This window comes from Schistocerca americana, chromosome 1 (genome assembly GCF_021461395.2).
Source record: "Schistocerca americana isolate TAMUIC-IGC-003095 chromosome 1, iqSchAmer2.1, whole genome shotgun sequence".
Classification (NCBI taxonomy): domain Eukaryota; kingdom Metazoa; phylum Arthropoda; class Insecta; order Orthoptera; family Acrididae; genus Schistocerca; species Schistocerca americana.
Window position 1 is genome coordinate 1,139,531,587 of NC_060119.1, and position 17,239 is coordinate 1,139,548,825.

The 17,239-nt window shown below is 47.6% G+C and overlaps 1 protein-coding gene across 2 annotated transcripts in view; it reads left to right on the forward strand.

Annotated features, from left to right (window-relative positions):
- Positions 1–17,239, forward strand: part of LOC124619241 (E3 SUMO-protein ligase ZBED1) — a 57,710-nt gene that overhangs the window by 18,317 nt on the left and 22,154 nt on the right. The window lies entirely within an intron of this gene.

Below are 17,239 nucleotides of genomic sequence, written 5' to 3' on the forward strand. Positions count from 1 at the left end.
CATCTCAGGCGTGGTCGCAGGTTCGACGCATTTTTGGCTTTCGCCCTCGTGCGTCTGTCCCTTCCCTTTCTCTTCGGGGTACAATTTGTACTGACCGAATCGCCATTGCCGAACATCTGGCAGAGTACTTCGCTCATATTTCCGTGACATCAGGCTACAGCGCAGAATTCCGCGCCATTAAAGAGCAGGCTGAGCATACGCAGTTGTCGTTTCACACGATACAACGCCCCATTTAGTGAATGAGAGTTCCAAAGTGCCCTTACAGCTTGCCCCAATACCTCTCCAGGTACAGACCAAATTCACAGCCAGTTTCTTCGCCATCTCTCAACGCACTGTCAAGATGAATTACTTGCCCTGTTTAACCACATCTGGACGGAGGGTGTTTTCCCAACTCGTTGGCAGGATAGCGTTACCGTCCCGGTGCTGAAACCTGGTGCAGATCCACTGGTGGTTGATAGCTATCGCCCTATCAGCCTTACCAACGTTATGTGCAAACTCCTGGAACGGATTGTGAGTTGGCGGCTCATGTGGATCCTCAAAGCTCAGGGCCTCCTAGCCCAGCGACAGAGGGGGCTTCCGTCAGGGCCGCTCAGCGATCGACAATTTAGTCTCGCTAGAGTCGGCTATTCGTACAGCTTTTACTCAGCGAGAACATCTAGTTGCTGTTTTCTTTGATCTTCGGAAGGCGTATGATACCACCTGGTGCCATCATATCCTTGCTATGCTGCACGAATGGGGCTTACAGGAACCACTTCCGAGTTTTCTACGGAATTTTCTCTCCAATCGCTCCTTGGCACATATTTTAGCTCTGCTCATATTCAGGTGAGCGGTGTCCCGCAGGGCTCGGTTCTCAGTGTTCCTCTCTTTTTGATGGCGATTAATGGTCTTGCGGCTGCGGTGGGCTCATCGGTCTGTTCCTCTCTATATGCCGATGACTTTTGTCTTTATTATAGTTCCCCAAGCATCAGTGTCGCTGAACGGCGGCTGCAGGGAGCTATCCATAAGGCACATTTTTGGGCATCCAACCATGGTTTTCAGTTCTCAGCCTCTAAGACCCGAGTGATGCATTTCTGTCGTTGTCGAACAGTCCACCTCTATCCAGAGCTCTACCTTGCCAATGAACTCCTTCGTATTGAGGAGACGCATCGCTTCCTTGGCATGCTGTTTGATGCTCAGCTCACTTGGACACCTCATCTTTGCGAGCTTAAACAATGGTGCTGGCGGCACCTCAACATCTTTCCCTGCCTCAGCCACACCGTTTGGGGGGCTGCACGAACAACCCTCCTACAGCTCTATAAGACCTAAGTCCAGTCCCGTCTCGACTACGGGAGCGTGGTGTACGACTCAGCAGCACCTTCAGTGCTGCAGATCCTTGACCCGATTCTCCATTGTGGCGTCAGACTGGCGAGAGGTGCCTTCCGCACTAGTCCAGTGACTAGCCTTCTTGTAGAAGCTGGAATCCCTCCCCTACGATTCCGCCGACAACAGTTGCTTCTATCATACATCGCCCACATCCATGCCTCACCCGACCATCCAAACCACAGGCTCCTTTTTCCATCTTCTGCACTCCCCTCCCCACGATGGCGGCCTAGGTCGGGTCTCCGGATCACGGTCTGCGTTCGTTCCCTTCTCTCGTCACTCGAGTCCTTTCCCCTTCCTCCATCCTTCCGGCCCTCTCTTCTACCCCTCCTTAGTCCCTCCCTCGCTTGCGGCTTTGCTTGGATTTTTCCTGCGATTCCAAGTCCTCCATTCCACCTGCCAGTCTTCGTCAACAATTCCTGGTTCTTCTTGCCTCATTTCGCAATGCAGATGGTTCTGTGGTTGATGGACGCACTGGGTTTGCTTTCATCCATGGCGATTATGTTGAGCAGCATTCCCTGCCTTGTGGGAGCAGTGTTTTCACTGCGGAGCTGGTTGCTCTTTATCGTGCACGCGCTCACCTTTCCTCCTGCCCTGGGGAGTCATTTGTCATATGCAGTGACTCCCTGAGTGAATTGCAAGCACTCGACCAGTGTTTTTCTTGGGACCCTTTGGTGCGCGGTATTCAAGATGCTGTTTTTGCTCTCGCCGAGTGTGGTCGTTCAGCGACGTTTGTGTGGACCCCGGGCCACATCGGCATTCCAGGAAATGAATGTGTCGATCAGTTGGCCAAGCAGGCCACCACTTCGCCACCCCGGGAGCTTCGTCTCGTGGAAAGAGACCTCCGGTCAGCCCTACATCGCAAGGTCCGCGATGTCTGGAGCTCTGAATGGTCTGTCTTGAACACGCCAAGTAAGCTCTGTATGGTCAAGTCATCCACGGCCGCATGGAACTCATCCTTGAGGGGCGCACGTAAAGACTCAGTTGTTCTCTGCCGTCTCCGAATTGGACATACACGGTTGACCCACAGCTATCTCTTTCGTCCTGAGAACCCCCCCCCAAGTGTCGCTGTGATGCAGGACTGACGGTGGTCCATCTTCTGATGGACTGCCCCCTTTTAGCCCCCTTGCGGCAGTCGTTTAATTTACCAGCTGCACTTCCTTTAACTCTCGGTGACGATGCCTCTACGGCTGACTCAGTTTTACGTTTTATCCGTGCAGCTGGGTTTTATCACTCGCTCTAGTGTGGGCACTCTTGCATGATTTCTCAGGCTACACCCACTCCAGCGACTTTTAATCGTGACATGGGTACCAAAATAGTGTCTTTTATGGTAACAAGTTGTGTTGGTACCTCTATCAATGCTTTCCAGCTGGAGGTTCTTCATTTGTAGTTGAGTGGTTGACCTTTTACCTGATCCATCAACCACTGTAGTCTGTTTTACTCTAGTCAACTATTTGCTCTGCTCCTTTAAGTGTCCTCTATTTTGTGTTACTGCAGTGTTCATTTTAGCTCTGTATCCCTTGGTGTTCCCTCCCTCTGGGTGCAGAGGTTACGCTTTTACTGTATATGCCTTTTACAAGAATGTCTGTTTGGAACTGGGAACTGATGACCTCAATGTTTAGCCCCCATCAAACCCCAAAACCAACCAACCAAAGCTTTTCAGTATTACAACAGACTTATTTGCCTTTTATTGTGGACACACAATATAGGTCTAAAATTCAAGTAATTGTAGGGCCATTCCTCGTGATAGAATGGGACAGTCACAACATTTTTCTGTGTGATTTTAATTTTTATTGGAGACTAAATGTTTGTATATGTTGGAACTTGATGTACTGTAGTAAAAAAAAGTATTATTTCTTTATTATGGAATAAAAAACAAAGAAGTACCTTACTTAATACAACCAAATTTATAAATAATCACATTTGTGGTGGAACAGGACTCATAAAAACAAATACTGTCATCCTTCTGAGTGTGAGGTGGAATTCCTGTGAAAGTAATTATTGTTAGTAGCATTTCTTTTTAGTGGTACATAGGGATGCTGCTTGGGTATACAAGTCACATAAATGCAATAGCTCTAATGATTAATATAGGCCTATTAAAAATATACCAGGATTTGAACTTTAATAGTGGCAACTATTTATTTACCGAGTTTTACTGACCTTCAAAGTAGTCACCAGCATTGCGTATAACCCATTGCCAGTGATGTGGAAGTCGTAGGATATTCTTAGCAGTGCCAGTTGTGTTGACAGTTCAAGCAGTGCGGTCTATTTCCTGACAGATTTGTAGCAGTTCTGAAGCAAATGCCGTGAAGTGTTTCCTTCACTTTATAAATTAATTTGAACTCACAAGGGCTTAAGTCAGGGGAGTGCAGTAGGTGGTGTAGCACTTAGCAGCACCGTCAGTCAAACAAATCAGTAACATCTTGCACTTTACGTGCTTGAGCATTGTCCTGCAAAATGATGGTCAGGTCCTGCAGAAAGTGTCATCACTTCTGTCTCTAATCTGGTATTAGGTTGTGTTCCAAAAATGAACAACATAGATACAGAAATGATGACACTTTCTGCAGGACCTGACCATCATTTTGCAGGGCAATGCTCAAGCACTTACAGTGCAAGCTGTTACTGATTTGTTTGACTGATGGGGTTGCTAGGTGCTATACCACTTACTGCACTCCCCTGACTTAAGCCCTCATGAGTTCAACTCGATTTCTAAACTGAAGACGGGAAAAGGAGTGTTGGGAGTGATACATCTTGACCTTTGGGTGCCATACATCACCTTTTCAAGTCTGGGCAAAGATCAAATGAGTTTTTGGGTACCAGACCCCAACACGTGTTCCAGGTGTTAACATAAATGGCCCTACCGACACAAATGCTGTTGCAGAGCACTTTGCTGAGCATTATGCTCGAGCCTCTGTCAGAGAACTACCCCTCACCCTTTTGCACCCTCAAACGGTAGTCCTCTCATTCATGGCATTTGCTTCAGAACTGCTACAAATTCGTCGGGCAATAGACCACACTGCTCGAACTGTCAACACATCAGGCACTGCTAAGCTCTTCCTACAAAAATGCTGATGACTACTTTGAAAGTCAGTAAAACTTTGAAACACATATCTACTTCCCCTCCCCTGCAGGTCCGGGGGATAGAATAGGCCCGAGGTATTCCTGCCTGTCGTAAGAGGCGACTCAGAGGAGTCTCACATGTTTCAGCCTTTGTGTGATGGTCCCCTGTAGGGTTTGGCCTCTAGTTTTCAAAATTTTCCCGAAGAGTAAGCCAATTGGGGAAGGGTGCCTTACATTGTGCATTGAATCCATCCTGCACTGAGATCTTTAGCCCACTTTCTCGTCATCGCATTGCAGTCCCGCACATTCTCCTTCTCTTGGGCGAGGACACCTTCCTGGGTACATTTTCCACCATGCCTATGCAGTGTCACTTTCTGTGCCGACGATGATCATGGACTTCTTTGTGCCTCATATCCAGCATGGTAGCAAGTCAGTTGTGGTGGGGCCACCGTGTACCCTGTTGGTTGTAGCCCCCTGACAACACAGGGATCATCCGCTGATGCCTGCGCCATTAACTCCCCACATATGCCAAGGAGTAGATGCCCATCACTCTAGGGCATTGGGACTCCCAGCAATGGCCATCCTGCCAGGTGGCCTTTGCTGTGGCTGGGTGGCACACTAGGGGAGGGACCCTGGTCGGAGTGGGTGGCATCAGGGTGGATGACACGCCATGAAGCGTAGTACGTCATCTCTTGCTGGTGATCCACTGCCAGCAGTCTCTTAAGCTGGCAAAGTCTAACTTCAGTGCCGGAAATATGACCCCCAGTCGTTCCCCTCCCTGGCCACATCATGGGAGGAACTTCAGGCTAAGGATGGCAGTGAAGTTTATTCGCCCCGGTACCTCGTATGTACAAGAGTTGATGGGGAATCTTTCATGTCCACGAAGCCTCAGTTTTTGGTGGAGCATTTGGAGGACAAGTTTGAGGAGTTGGAGGGCTTGTCCAAAATATGCCCTGGGTCAGTTTGGATAAAAACAGCATCCTCTGCCCAGTCACAGGAATTACTCTTTTGTGGCAAGTTGGGGAATGTTTCTGTTACCAACACACCCCATAAGAGCTTAAATATGGTCCAGGGTATTATATTCCACAGGGACCTCCTTTTGCAATCTGATGACGAGCTGCGCACCAATTTAGAGCGGCGAGGTGTTCATTTCGTCCAGCGTGTCTATCGGGGTCCGAGGGATAACCAGGTCACCATCGGTGCCTTCATCTTGGCCTTCGAGGGTGACACATTGCCTGAGAAGGTCAAAGTGATAGTGTACCGCTGTGACGTCAAGCCAAATATCCCTCCCCCGATGCAGTACTGTAAGTGCTGGAAGTTTGGCCATATGTCTTCCGGTTGTACTTCTAGCCCCACCTGTCGAGATTGTGGATGTCCATCGCACCCCAATACTCCATGTGTCCCGCCACCTACCTGTGTCATCGGTGGAGAGCATCATTCACCTTGCTCGCCAGACTGCAGGATTTTACAGAAAAAGAGGAAAATTATGGAATATAAGACCCTGGACTGACTGACTTACACTGCGGCTAAGAGGAAATTTGAGTGCCTACATCCTGTGGTTATGACCACCTCATATGCCGCCGCTATGAGAACAGTTGTCACCCCATCAGCTCCTCAAATTCCTGTCGCATCTTAGAACCGGGAGACAACATCTGCCGCCTTCATGGTGAGGGATGGGAAGGGGGGGGGGGCACTTCCCTCCCTGTTGCTCCCGCACCACCTACTTTGGGAGCAACAACACCCCCCCCCCCCCCCCCTCCCCAACCATCGGGGATTTCAGTCCCCGCTTCTGAGCCAGAGAACTGTAAGGCTTCTTCAGCTTCTCTCGCTAGGAAGGGGTCCCTTGGGTCACTCCCTTCCCGGATTCCTACTATTGAGAAAGATGGCACCTGCCAGTGGCAGAAGAGTCCAAAAGCAGCTGGTCGTAGGGCTTCACACTCATACTCAGGCCCAGAGACTGATTCAGTGAAGTCCTCCCAGCCAGGGAAACCCAAGGAACAGCGAGAAAAATTGGAAAAGACCACCCCCAAGAACAAGAAACTTGCAGTGGCACCCACACCACCGCTACCTACAAGCTCTGTGTCTGGAGGATGGGGGTGGAGAGTCCAGCGTCTGCTGAGGACCTGGATCTCGCCGGACCCTCAGACACAACGGATATAGACTGTTCGGAGGTGTAAACTGCATCATTGAATGTTCCATGCCTTCCCAGACTCACAATGATGTCATCTTCCAATGGAATTGCGCCGGTTTCTTCCACACCTGGCTGAGCTATAGCAACTGTTAAGCATTACACCTGCTTTCTGCATTGCCCTCCAGGAAAGCTGGTTCCCAGCAATGCAGACCCCTGCCCTCTGCACCTGGCACATATTTGGCCATTGATCTCTGGCCATTGATCTCTCGGTTTTGCAGTCCTGGCCTTCTCCCATCTATCCACTGGAGAGCACATGGCGACCTGTGTGGTAATGACCACTTCCCAATCTTCCTGTCACTGCCTCGGGATCAGGTCCATGGAAGCCTGCCCAGATGGGCTTTAAACAAGGGGACTGGGAAACATTCACCTCTGATGTCACTGTTGACTCTCCCCCACATGGTAACATTGATGTGATTGTTGAGCAAGTGACCATCACAATCATTTCTGCAGCAGAAAACACGATCCCTTGCTCTTTAGGGTACCCCCGATGAAAGACAGTCCCTTGGTGGTCACCAGAAGTCGCTGAGGGCAATTAAAGAGAATCGCCAAGCTCCACAGTGGCATAAGCGGCACCCTTTTCTGGAGCACCTAACAGCCTTTAAATGGCTCGCCAGCTTATTGGAAGATGGAAAAAGGAGTGTTGGGAGAGATAAGTCTTGACCATTGGGTGCCCCCTTTTCAAGTCTGGGCAAAAATCAAATGAGTTTTTGGGTACCAGACACCTAACAGATGTTCCTGGTGCTAACATAAATGGCGTGTTATCTACCGACACAAACACTATTGCAGAGCACTTTGCTGAGCACTATGCTCGAGCCTCTGTGTTGGAGAACTACCCTCCAGCCTCTCGCACCCTCAAACGGCAGATGGAAAGGAAAGTCCTCTCCTTCACTACATGCCACAGTGAATCCTATAACATGCCATTTACAGAGTGGAAGCTCCTCATGCCCTTGCAATTTGCCCTGACACAGCTCCTTGGCCGGATCGGATCCACAGTCAGACGATTAAACATCTCTCGTCTGACTACAAGCGACGTCTCCTTGCAATCTCAACCAGCGCTGGTGTGACAGCGTCTTTCCATTGCAATGGCGGGAGAGCACTATCGTTCCGGTGCTCAAACCTGGTAAAAACCTGCTTGATGTGGGTAGCTATTGGCCCATCAGCCTCACCAACATTGTTTGTAAGCTGTAGGAACGTATGGTGTGACGGCAGTTGGGTTGCATCCTGGAGTGACATGACCTACTGGCTCCGTGCCAGGACGGTTTCCACCTGGGTCGCTCTACCACGGATAATCTTGTGTCTGCCATTTGAACAGCCTTTTCCAGACGCCAACACCTTGTTGCCCTTTTTTTTTTTTTTAAAATCTACGCAAAGTGTATGACACCACCTGACGACATCATATCCTTGCCACATAATACGAGTGGGATCTCTGAAGCCCGCTCATGATTTTGATTCGGAATTTCCTGTTGCTCCATACTTTCCACGTGCAAGTTGGTTCCTCCCGTAGTAGTCCCCCCCCCCCCCCCTCCTCCTCCTCCTCCCCCATATCCAGGAGAATGGGGATCCACAGGTCTCTGTATTGAGTGTATCACTACTTTTACTGGCCATTAACGGTTGTAGCAGCAACTCTAGGGCCGTCCATCTCACTATCTGTGTATGCAGACAACTTCTGCATTTTATACTGTTCCACCAGTTCTGGTGTTGCTGAGCGGCACTTGCAGGGAGCCATCTAGAAGGCGCAGTCATGGGCTCTAGCCCATGGCTTCCAGTTTTTGACTGCAAAGTCATGTGTTATGCCCTTCTGCTGGCGTCATACTGTTCATCCGGAACCAGAACTTTACGTTACTCATGATCCCCTCACTGCAGTGGAGACATATCGATTCTTAGGACTGGTTTTCAGCACTCAATTGACTTGGCTTCCTCACCTTTGTCAGCTTAAGCGGAAGTGCTGGCAGCACCTCAGTGCCCTCCACTGCGTGAGCAACACCAACTGGGGTGCAGATCGCTCTACGCCGCTGCAGCTCTACAGAGCCCTTGTTCAATCCTGCCTTGACTATGGTAGTCTGGTTTATGGTTTGGTGACGCCCTCAGCATTGCGTTTACTCGACCCAGTGCACCACTGTGGCGTTCGAGTAGCGATGGGAGCTTTTAGGACGAGTCTGGTGACCAATGTCCTGGTGGACGCTGGAGTCCCGCAATTGCAGGTCAGAGATCCGCAACTGCTCTTCATGTATGTTGCACACGTTTGTAGTTCTCTCTGCGCATCTGAATTACCATCTCCTTTTCCTACCCACGGCGTTTCGTCTCCCGCATCGGCGGCCCAGGTCAGGGCTTGTAATTGCAGTTCGCGTCCGATCCCTTCTATCTGAACTGGAGCCCTCGTCTTTACCGCCTATACTCGAGGTCCATTCGTGTACAGCTCCATGATGTACACCTAGGCCGTGGCTTCTTTTGGACCTTTCACATGGCCCAAAGGACTCAGTTGACCCTGTGGCTCTCGGCTGTCACTTCCTCTCAATTCTTGACATGTACCGAAACCATGAAGTGGTTTACACCAACAGCTCGATAGCTGATGGTCATATCGGCTTTGCATATGTCCATGGAGGACATATGGAACAGAATTCCTTGCCCGATGGTTGCAGTGTTTTCACTGCCGAGCTGATGGCTGTATCTCGTGCTCTTGAGCACATCTGTTCATGCCCTGGAGAGTCGTTTCTTCTGTGTACTGACTCCTTGAACAGACTACAAGCTATCGACCAATGCTACCCTCATCATCCTTTGGTAGCGACCATTCAGGAGTCCATCTGTGCCCTCGAATGGACCGGTCATTCAGTGGTGTTTGGATGGCCCCCAGGACACGTCGGAATCCCAGGCAATGAACAGGCTGGCCAAACAGGCTACACGGAAACCACTTATGGAGATCAGCATTCCAATAACTGACCTATGTTCATGTTTATGCCACTAGGTTTTTTGGCTTTGGGAGACGGAATGGCATAGTCTCAGTACGCACAACAAACTGTGCGCCATTAAGGAGACTACGAATGTGTGGCAGTCCTCCATGTGGGCCTCTCCGCATTGGCCATGCTTGGGCGACCCACGGATACAGCCTGCGCCGTGAAGACCCACCTCAGTGTCGATGCGGCGCCTGATTGAGAGTGGCCCATATTCTGGTGCACTGTCCCACTTTGACTGCCCTGTGACGAAATCTTTGGTTACTGGACTTGTTGCCACTAATTTTATCTGACAACACCTCATCGGCTGATGTAGTTTTACGTTTTATTTGTGAGGGTGGGTGTTATCATTTGATGTAAGTTTTAGCGCGTGTCCTTTGCCCCTCTGTGCCCTCCACCCTAGTGCTTTTAGGGTGAAGGTTTTAATGTGTTGTGGAGTGGCTGGCTTTTCCTTTCTATTCTCATGGTCAGCCAGCTGTGGTAATTTGTTTTGTTGTTTTAATCTCTTCTACCTGTTTCTTGCGTTTCTGTGTTTTTTTTTTTTGTGCCCTTTTGTCCATTTAATTGTTTGGTGATTAAGATGATGTGACAAAGGTATATAAATAAAAAAATTACATTTAAACCAATTAATTGAATAAAAATAATGATCGAAGTAATATCGATAAAGATTTAAATATTAAAAAAAGAAGTTACTGCTCCTGACAAGGTTCAAACCCACAACCTCCTGCATGCAAAGCTGTAGTCCTATCCATTATACCGTGCAACCATACCGTATAATGCATCTTTTTAACAATATTGAGTATCTCTCATAAAATTCTGTTTTTTTCCGATTACTCACAAATGAGGGCCCACCAAGGTGAATGGCTGCAGCATGTGATACCTGGGATCTTAACCTACATCACCATATAGATTTTTCAAAAAGTTGATTCTACTGCTGATGAGCCCTTCTTGGAAGCGAAAAAAAAATTTCAGTTTCCAATTTTGATGGCTGTATGTTCATTTTTGAGAATTGGATAGGCTTCTGCAATAGTTATGTACATATATCTCCTTGGACATTTGGTTTTCACATTATCATGCCCCCACAGGGTTCACCCCTCTTTGGTGGGTTCGTGCTTAGTTATCAAGGGTCCCCAGCCTTTGCAGCATCTTTTCCCTTCCATACTGCATGTCTCTCCTGTTGCTATTTCTTTCCCCTCTCTTGGGGAACATGTCTGAGATTTTTTGTAAATGTGTTCTGCATTTTCAGTAGCCTGCCATCAGAACAGTCCCTCCACTGTTTTTTCGTTCTTTTTCTTTCTTCATTCCCCTTTTCTTATCCTTCCTCCGCTTTGGCATTTGAGGTTCATCTTTTTCTTCTTCTTCCACCTGCACTCCTGAAGGTTGGCCCACATGTCTGATGAATAACAGTGACCGGGTAACATGTAATTCCCAGCCCTGCTCAGGGAGAGGTAATTGTCTTAGCTTTTACCTTCCCAAAATGCCATTGCCAGTTAGTCCTTCTGTCAGGTGTTTGGGAGGTGTGACTTGAGGTGTGAACAATCACCTAAGGCGGGTGAGCACGCCCCCCACCCCCACCCCTTCCCGCCTTTTGAGAGGGGGGTCCCCAGTTGGAAGGCGCCCACTATCGGAGACACTGGCAATCATGGGGGATTTTCTCGCAATGGGCCAATTATGTTTTTCAAAGTCTACATCTACTAAATGTAAATTGAATGAGGCTAATGATTCAAAGATGCTCCCAGCTGCATCACAGTTCCTCGTGGTCTCACATACTGAAGACGATCAGTCCTTTGCCACAGTAAATCCGTTTATTATTCAGAAAGATGTTGATGCAGCTGCAAGCCCTGTGAAATCTTGCTCTCGTTTATGCAGTGGCGCTTCTGATTTTTAAGCACAACTGCTTGCAGCTTCACTCCTTCATGGCTATCCTGTTCATGTCGAGGCCCATCAAATACTGAATTCTTCGCATTGTGTTATTTACACTAGACTGTTCGATGGTCTGACCGAGGGAGAAATCCAAACTTACCTCTCTGATCAGGGTGTCATTGCAGTCCATCAATTGATGAAAAATGTAGATGCATCTTTAGTGCCCAAACACACTCTTTTTCTCATGTTTGATAGAGTAGTGCTTCCATCAAGGTTCAAAGCAGTATGAAGTTATCACAGTCTGACCATACATTCTGAACCCAATGTGCTAATACCAGTCATCGTTACAACCACACTTAAATGTCCCGTCGACACACAGCCAAATGTGTAACCTGTGGTAGGGATGCTCACGAGGGTGATTGTCCGCCTCCTTCTCCCTGCTGTATCAGTTGCAATGGTGACTATGCAGCCTCCTCCCAAGATTTTCCTTTGTATCTCGATGAGCAGGCCATCGAGGTGATCCGGGTGAAGGAAAAAACGCCTTACCCTGTGGATCACAAGTTGTTGGCTAGTTGCAAATCCTGCCTCTTACCATCTGGTTCTTACAGTACTGTTCTCGCTACATCTCACTCCACGAAGGACATGGCCATGCAGACGTGCTGCCTCAAATTCAGCACCCCAGTTCTAAAATCGCCCACTGTCATGGTAGCCTCCTCCTCCTCCTCCTCCTCCTCCTCCTCCTCCTCCTCCTCCTCCTCCAGCTGTCCAGCAAGCCACCAAATTTTTGGTGTTACTATGAATGTCATCCCGTATGAGCAGCATGACTCCCCCATGAGATGGAATGCCGTCCTTGGGGAGAAAGTCAAAGTGGACCATAAAGGAATAATCCCACAAAGACTTTCTACATCCCTCCAGCCAGCAGACATCTGAATCGTCATCTGCCAACCGCAAAGACTCCAAGAAATCCAACAGGGGGAAACAGTCTCCTCCTTTGCCAACTCGGAGATCCTCTTCAATGATGTTGCCGTGTGATACTCTCGTACGGCCGACCTCCGTGTCATCGGTGTGCACCACCAGTCGTTTTTCTGCTCTGAACTCGGGAGACTGATAGAGGGAGTATGCTGATGCCTCTGCAGATCTCATGGAGCAGGATCCTCTAGCCTCTGCACCCTGCAGCAGAGTGTCTTTGAAGGTTGGCAGTCAGCAGCCACTGAGGTGACACTTCTTCATTTAAATGATGACTAACTGAAACCCTCAGTTGCCGACAGGTGTTGTTGATATACCTCAATGTGGACAGCTGAAAATGTGTGCCCCGACCGGGACTCAAACCTGATCTCCTGCTTACATGGCAGACGCTCTATCCATCTGAGCCACTGAGGACACAGATGAATAGTGCGACTGCGGGGACTTATCCCTTGCACACTTCCCGTGAGACTCACATTCCCAACTGTCCACAATTCTACATATGTAATGTACATTATAGACATTTACCCATTCACTCGTTACTCGCGCACACTTTGGCGATTCCCGTAAGAGTTTGGGCAACCTGTGCGCATTCGCACAGACGAAGGTCAATGGCTGGGTACCCTTACTATATATATGAAGACAGTAACTGTTCTTGAAAGAACAGAATACTGTTGATGACCGTGCAGCTTTTCCCTGGAAAAGCAAATGCGCACAGGTTGCCCAAACTCTTACGGGAATCGCCAAAGCATGCACGAGTAATGAGTGAATGGGCAAATGTCTATAACGTACATTACATATGTAGAATTGTGGACAGTTGGGAATGTGATTCTCACGGGAAGCGTGCAAGGGATAAGTCCCTGCAGTCGCACTATTCATCTGTGTCCTCGGTGGCTCAGATGGATAGAGCGTCTGCCATGTGAGCAGGAGATCCCAGGTTCGAGTCCCCGGTCAGGGCACACATTTTCAGCTGTCCACATCGAGGTATATCAACAACACCTGTCGGCAGCTGTGGGTTTCAGTTAGTCATCATTTATTCCAGGGAAAAGCTGCACGGTCATCAACAGTATTCTGTTCTTTTGAGAACAGTTACTGTCTTCATATACTCCTTCATTTTTTTCCTCCTCCTTCTCTCTCCTCGTCATGATTCTCCTTCAATGTGACGTTCGCGACCTTAGATCCAACAGGGAGGAATTATTGCTCCACTTGTTCTCTATCTCCAGGAAACAAAATTGTGTGCTCACGTCCGCTTTGACCTCTTGTATTTCTTTCTGGTCTGCTTTGACCTTCTCCCCAAGGATGGCATTCTATCTCATGGGGGAGTCATGCTGCTCATATAGGATGACATTCATAGTCACACCATCTCCCGACCACCCAGCTGCACGCTGTTGCACTCTGCATTTTCCTTCCTCACTTCCCCGTTTCTCTTGGTACCATTTACATCACTCTGTCATTTGGTGTCACCAGGGAAGACTTCCTCCAGCTTATTGGGCAAGTCCCTCACCCCCTTTTTGCTGCTCAGTGACTTTAATGGGCACCAGAGCATGTGGGGCTCTCCCAGAACCTATCAGAGGTGTCCCTTTTGCTGACCATCTCAATCAACTCAACCTCATCTGCCTTAACACTGGAGCACATTCCTTGCAGACTCCGTGAACACCTATTCCCATTTGGACTTCTCTTTCTGTACTGCCCCCACATATCCGTCATATCAAGTGTCTGTTCTCTCTGATACATACTCGAGCGACCATTTCCCATGTGCTGTCCATTTCCTGACTCCTACCCCACATATGTGCACACACAAATGGCATCTTTCTAAGACTGACTGGCGGCTTTACTCTCCCTGGCAACCTTCAGCGAACAACACTTCTTGAGATGACTAGGTCGAATACCTTACCAACATTATTCTTACTGCCGCAGGACGTTCCATTCCTTGCACTTCATCTTAACCGCTCCATGTCCCGGTCCTTTGGTGCACTGAGGCATGCCGTGACACAATTCGCACACGGGGACGTGCTCTCCGCATTTATAACTATCATCCTATGATGGTAAACTGCAATCGTTATAAATAGTTGCGTGCGCAGTGTCGTTGCATTCTTTGGGATAGCAAAAAAGCTAGCTGGATTTCATTTACTAGTTCTTTTAACAGTTCCACTATCTCTTCCATTGTGTGGGACAACCTCTAATGGCTCTCTGGAACCAAGGTCCATTCCCCAATTTCCAGCCTGACTGTAGCAGATGATGTCATAGTGGACCCTGTTGCTATCTCCAACGCCTTGGGCCACTATTACGCAGAGATTTCGAGCTCCAGCCATCACCCAACCTTCCTCCATCAGTAATGAGTGGAGGTGGCTCAAGCGATACCCTTTTCTTCTCAAAATGAGGGAGCTAGATCGTGCTCTCCCTTCATCCCAGTCCTCCGCACCAGGGCCGGACAGTGTTCACATTTAGATGTTGCAGCACCTTTCTCTTTTGAGCAAGCACTTTCTCCTTCATACATTCAATCACATCTGGGCATAGGGCACATTTCCCAGATGCTGGCTTGAAGCCAGTGTCATACCCATACCTAAGACTGGTAAAGACAAACACCTTCCTTATAGTTACTGCCCCATTTCTCTCACCAGCTGCATTTGCAAGGTGATGGAACGCGTGATTCGCACCCAGCTTGTATGGTGGCTCGAGTCTCGCAATTTACTAGCCACTTCACAGTGTGGATTTTGAGCACGCCGTTCTGCAGTTGACCATCTCTTCACTTTGTCAACCCATGTCATGAATGGTTTTCTGCGGAAATACCAGATTGTGACAGTGTTTTTTTGAGTTGAAGAAAGCCTATGACATCTGCTGGGGGACTGGTATCCTCTGTAGTCTCTACATGTGGGGCTCCTGAGGCCACCTGCCCCATTTCCTTCAGGAATTTTTAAAAGATGAAGGTATGTGTGGGTTCTGCCCTGTTGGACACCTTTATCCAGGAAAGCGGTGTGCCTCAATGTTCTGTCCTGAGCATCGTCCTCTTTGCTATGGCTATTAACCCTATTATGGCCTGTCTCCTGCCAGCTCCCTTTTTATTAACGATTTTGCCATCTATTTCAGTTGTTCACAGACTTGTCTCCTTGAGCAGTGTCTTCAGCATTGTCACAATCATCTTTACTTATGGAGCATTGACAATGGCTTTTGCTTTCCCACTGACAAAACCATTTGTATGAATTTCTTCTCGAAAAGAAGAGCAACAAGCCCAAGATGTAAAGATTTATATCTAGGGCTTGTAGCTCTTATGTTCGTTGAAACTATGAAATTCCTGGGGCTCATGCTTATAGGAAACTTTCTAGGGCCTCCCACATGTCTTACCTGACTGCCTGCTGTGCCTGGTCCCTCAGTGTCCTCCGTGTCCTCAGTGGTACTTCCTGGGGAGCTGATTGTACCACCCTCCTCCATTTGTGCTGGCCCTCGTCCATTTGAAACTAGACTGTGGGTGTTTCATTTATTCGTCTGCGTGTCCGTCCATCTTATGCCGTCTCAATGCAGTGCACCTCTGTGGCATCCATTTGGCCACTGGCGCCCTTAACACTAGCCCATTTGAGAGTCTATCTGCAGAAGCTGCCAAACTATCACTGTCGTACCAACGTGAATTTCTACTCAGCAGGCTCGCACGTCGTTTGTCTGTCATGCTTGGCCACCCGTCTTGTGCCTCCTTACAGTATTGCCAACCAAATTTCATACAGTCTATAAAAGAGGAACATTTTCTCTATCAAAAGAATACAGTTTGTTAACTGTAAACTAAATTTCAAGTGTAACTTATTAGGGTTCACTTTTCATGGAATGGCCCTGTAGTCACATGTACAGGATTTATTATCAACTTGCTGCTATGTTATCAGAATATCCCTTTTACCCCAATTGTAAATGGTATACAAATATTCTCTCCCTACTCCCTTTCTTCCCTTGCAAAGACTCAGCACAATACTGGATGACCCCAAAAAGGAATGGAGCATGCAGCTGCAATTTGTGAAAAGGCACCATGGTTTCACAATGTGCTATAAAATTATAAAAAAGATTTCCTCTGAAACTCAAAAATAAACTCATACTAGTATTTTGAAATCTTGTTTGTCCATAGCTGCTTTTTGAATAAATTAAATCCAGCAAAAAGTGTGCATTACAATCAGAAAATGAAGAGGTATGTAAACCAGCCATAAAAAAGGTTAAGAAAAATCAAAACACATAAATGGAGGAACTACTGTATGTATGTAATCTTTGCCAAAACTGTGGGATTCATTATAATTTGAGCCATTTCTTTCAGCAGCAAAAAATAAGGAAAGAGTTCTATATTTACTGTATCCCCCTTTCTGTCCCCTGTACTGTTAATTTATTGGGTCTTGGGGCTTCATAGCTAATCGTATGGATACTAGCACAAATCAAGTACAAAATGCGCAACACACACTACGGCTAATATTTTACCATCCATTGTGCATATGACTAGCAATTTCACTCTTCCTAACGCTTTCACACAACTCATTTCCTTTCTGTTTGTGCAAGTATATCGTAAATAGACCCACATTTCATTTGACATGTGTTTCTTACTTTATTTCGTTTTTGTGAAATGTTATGAAAAATGTTGTTGTAGCAGCTGTGTTGCATTTCAAAAGTTAGCTGTAGTAAATATAAAAAATAGTCAACGTGTTGTAAGGTCTAATGGGATGACTTGTTGCCAAGTGGAATCAAAAAACTGGAACAGATGTAGAAGAATATTTATATTGGTTTTAGAGTTATAATATCAGATTTCTATGTGTTACTGTTATTCGCATAAGTTGCCTTCGACTTATGAATATGGCGCTAGATACTATTGTGAAGCAAGAGCCTATTCTCT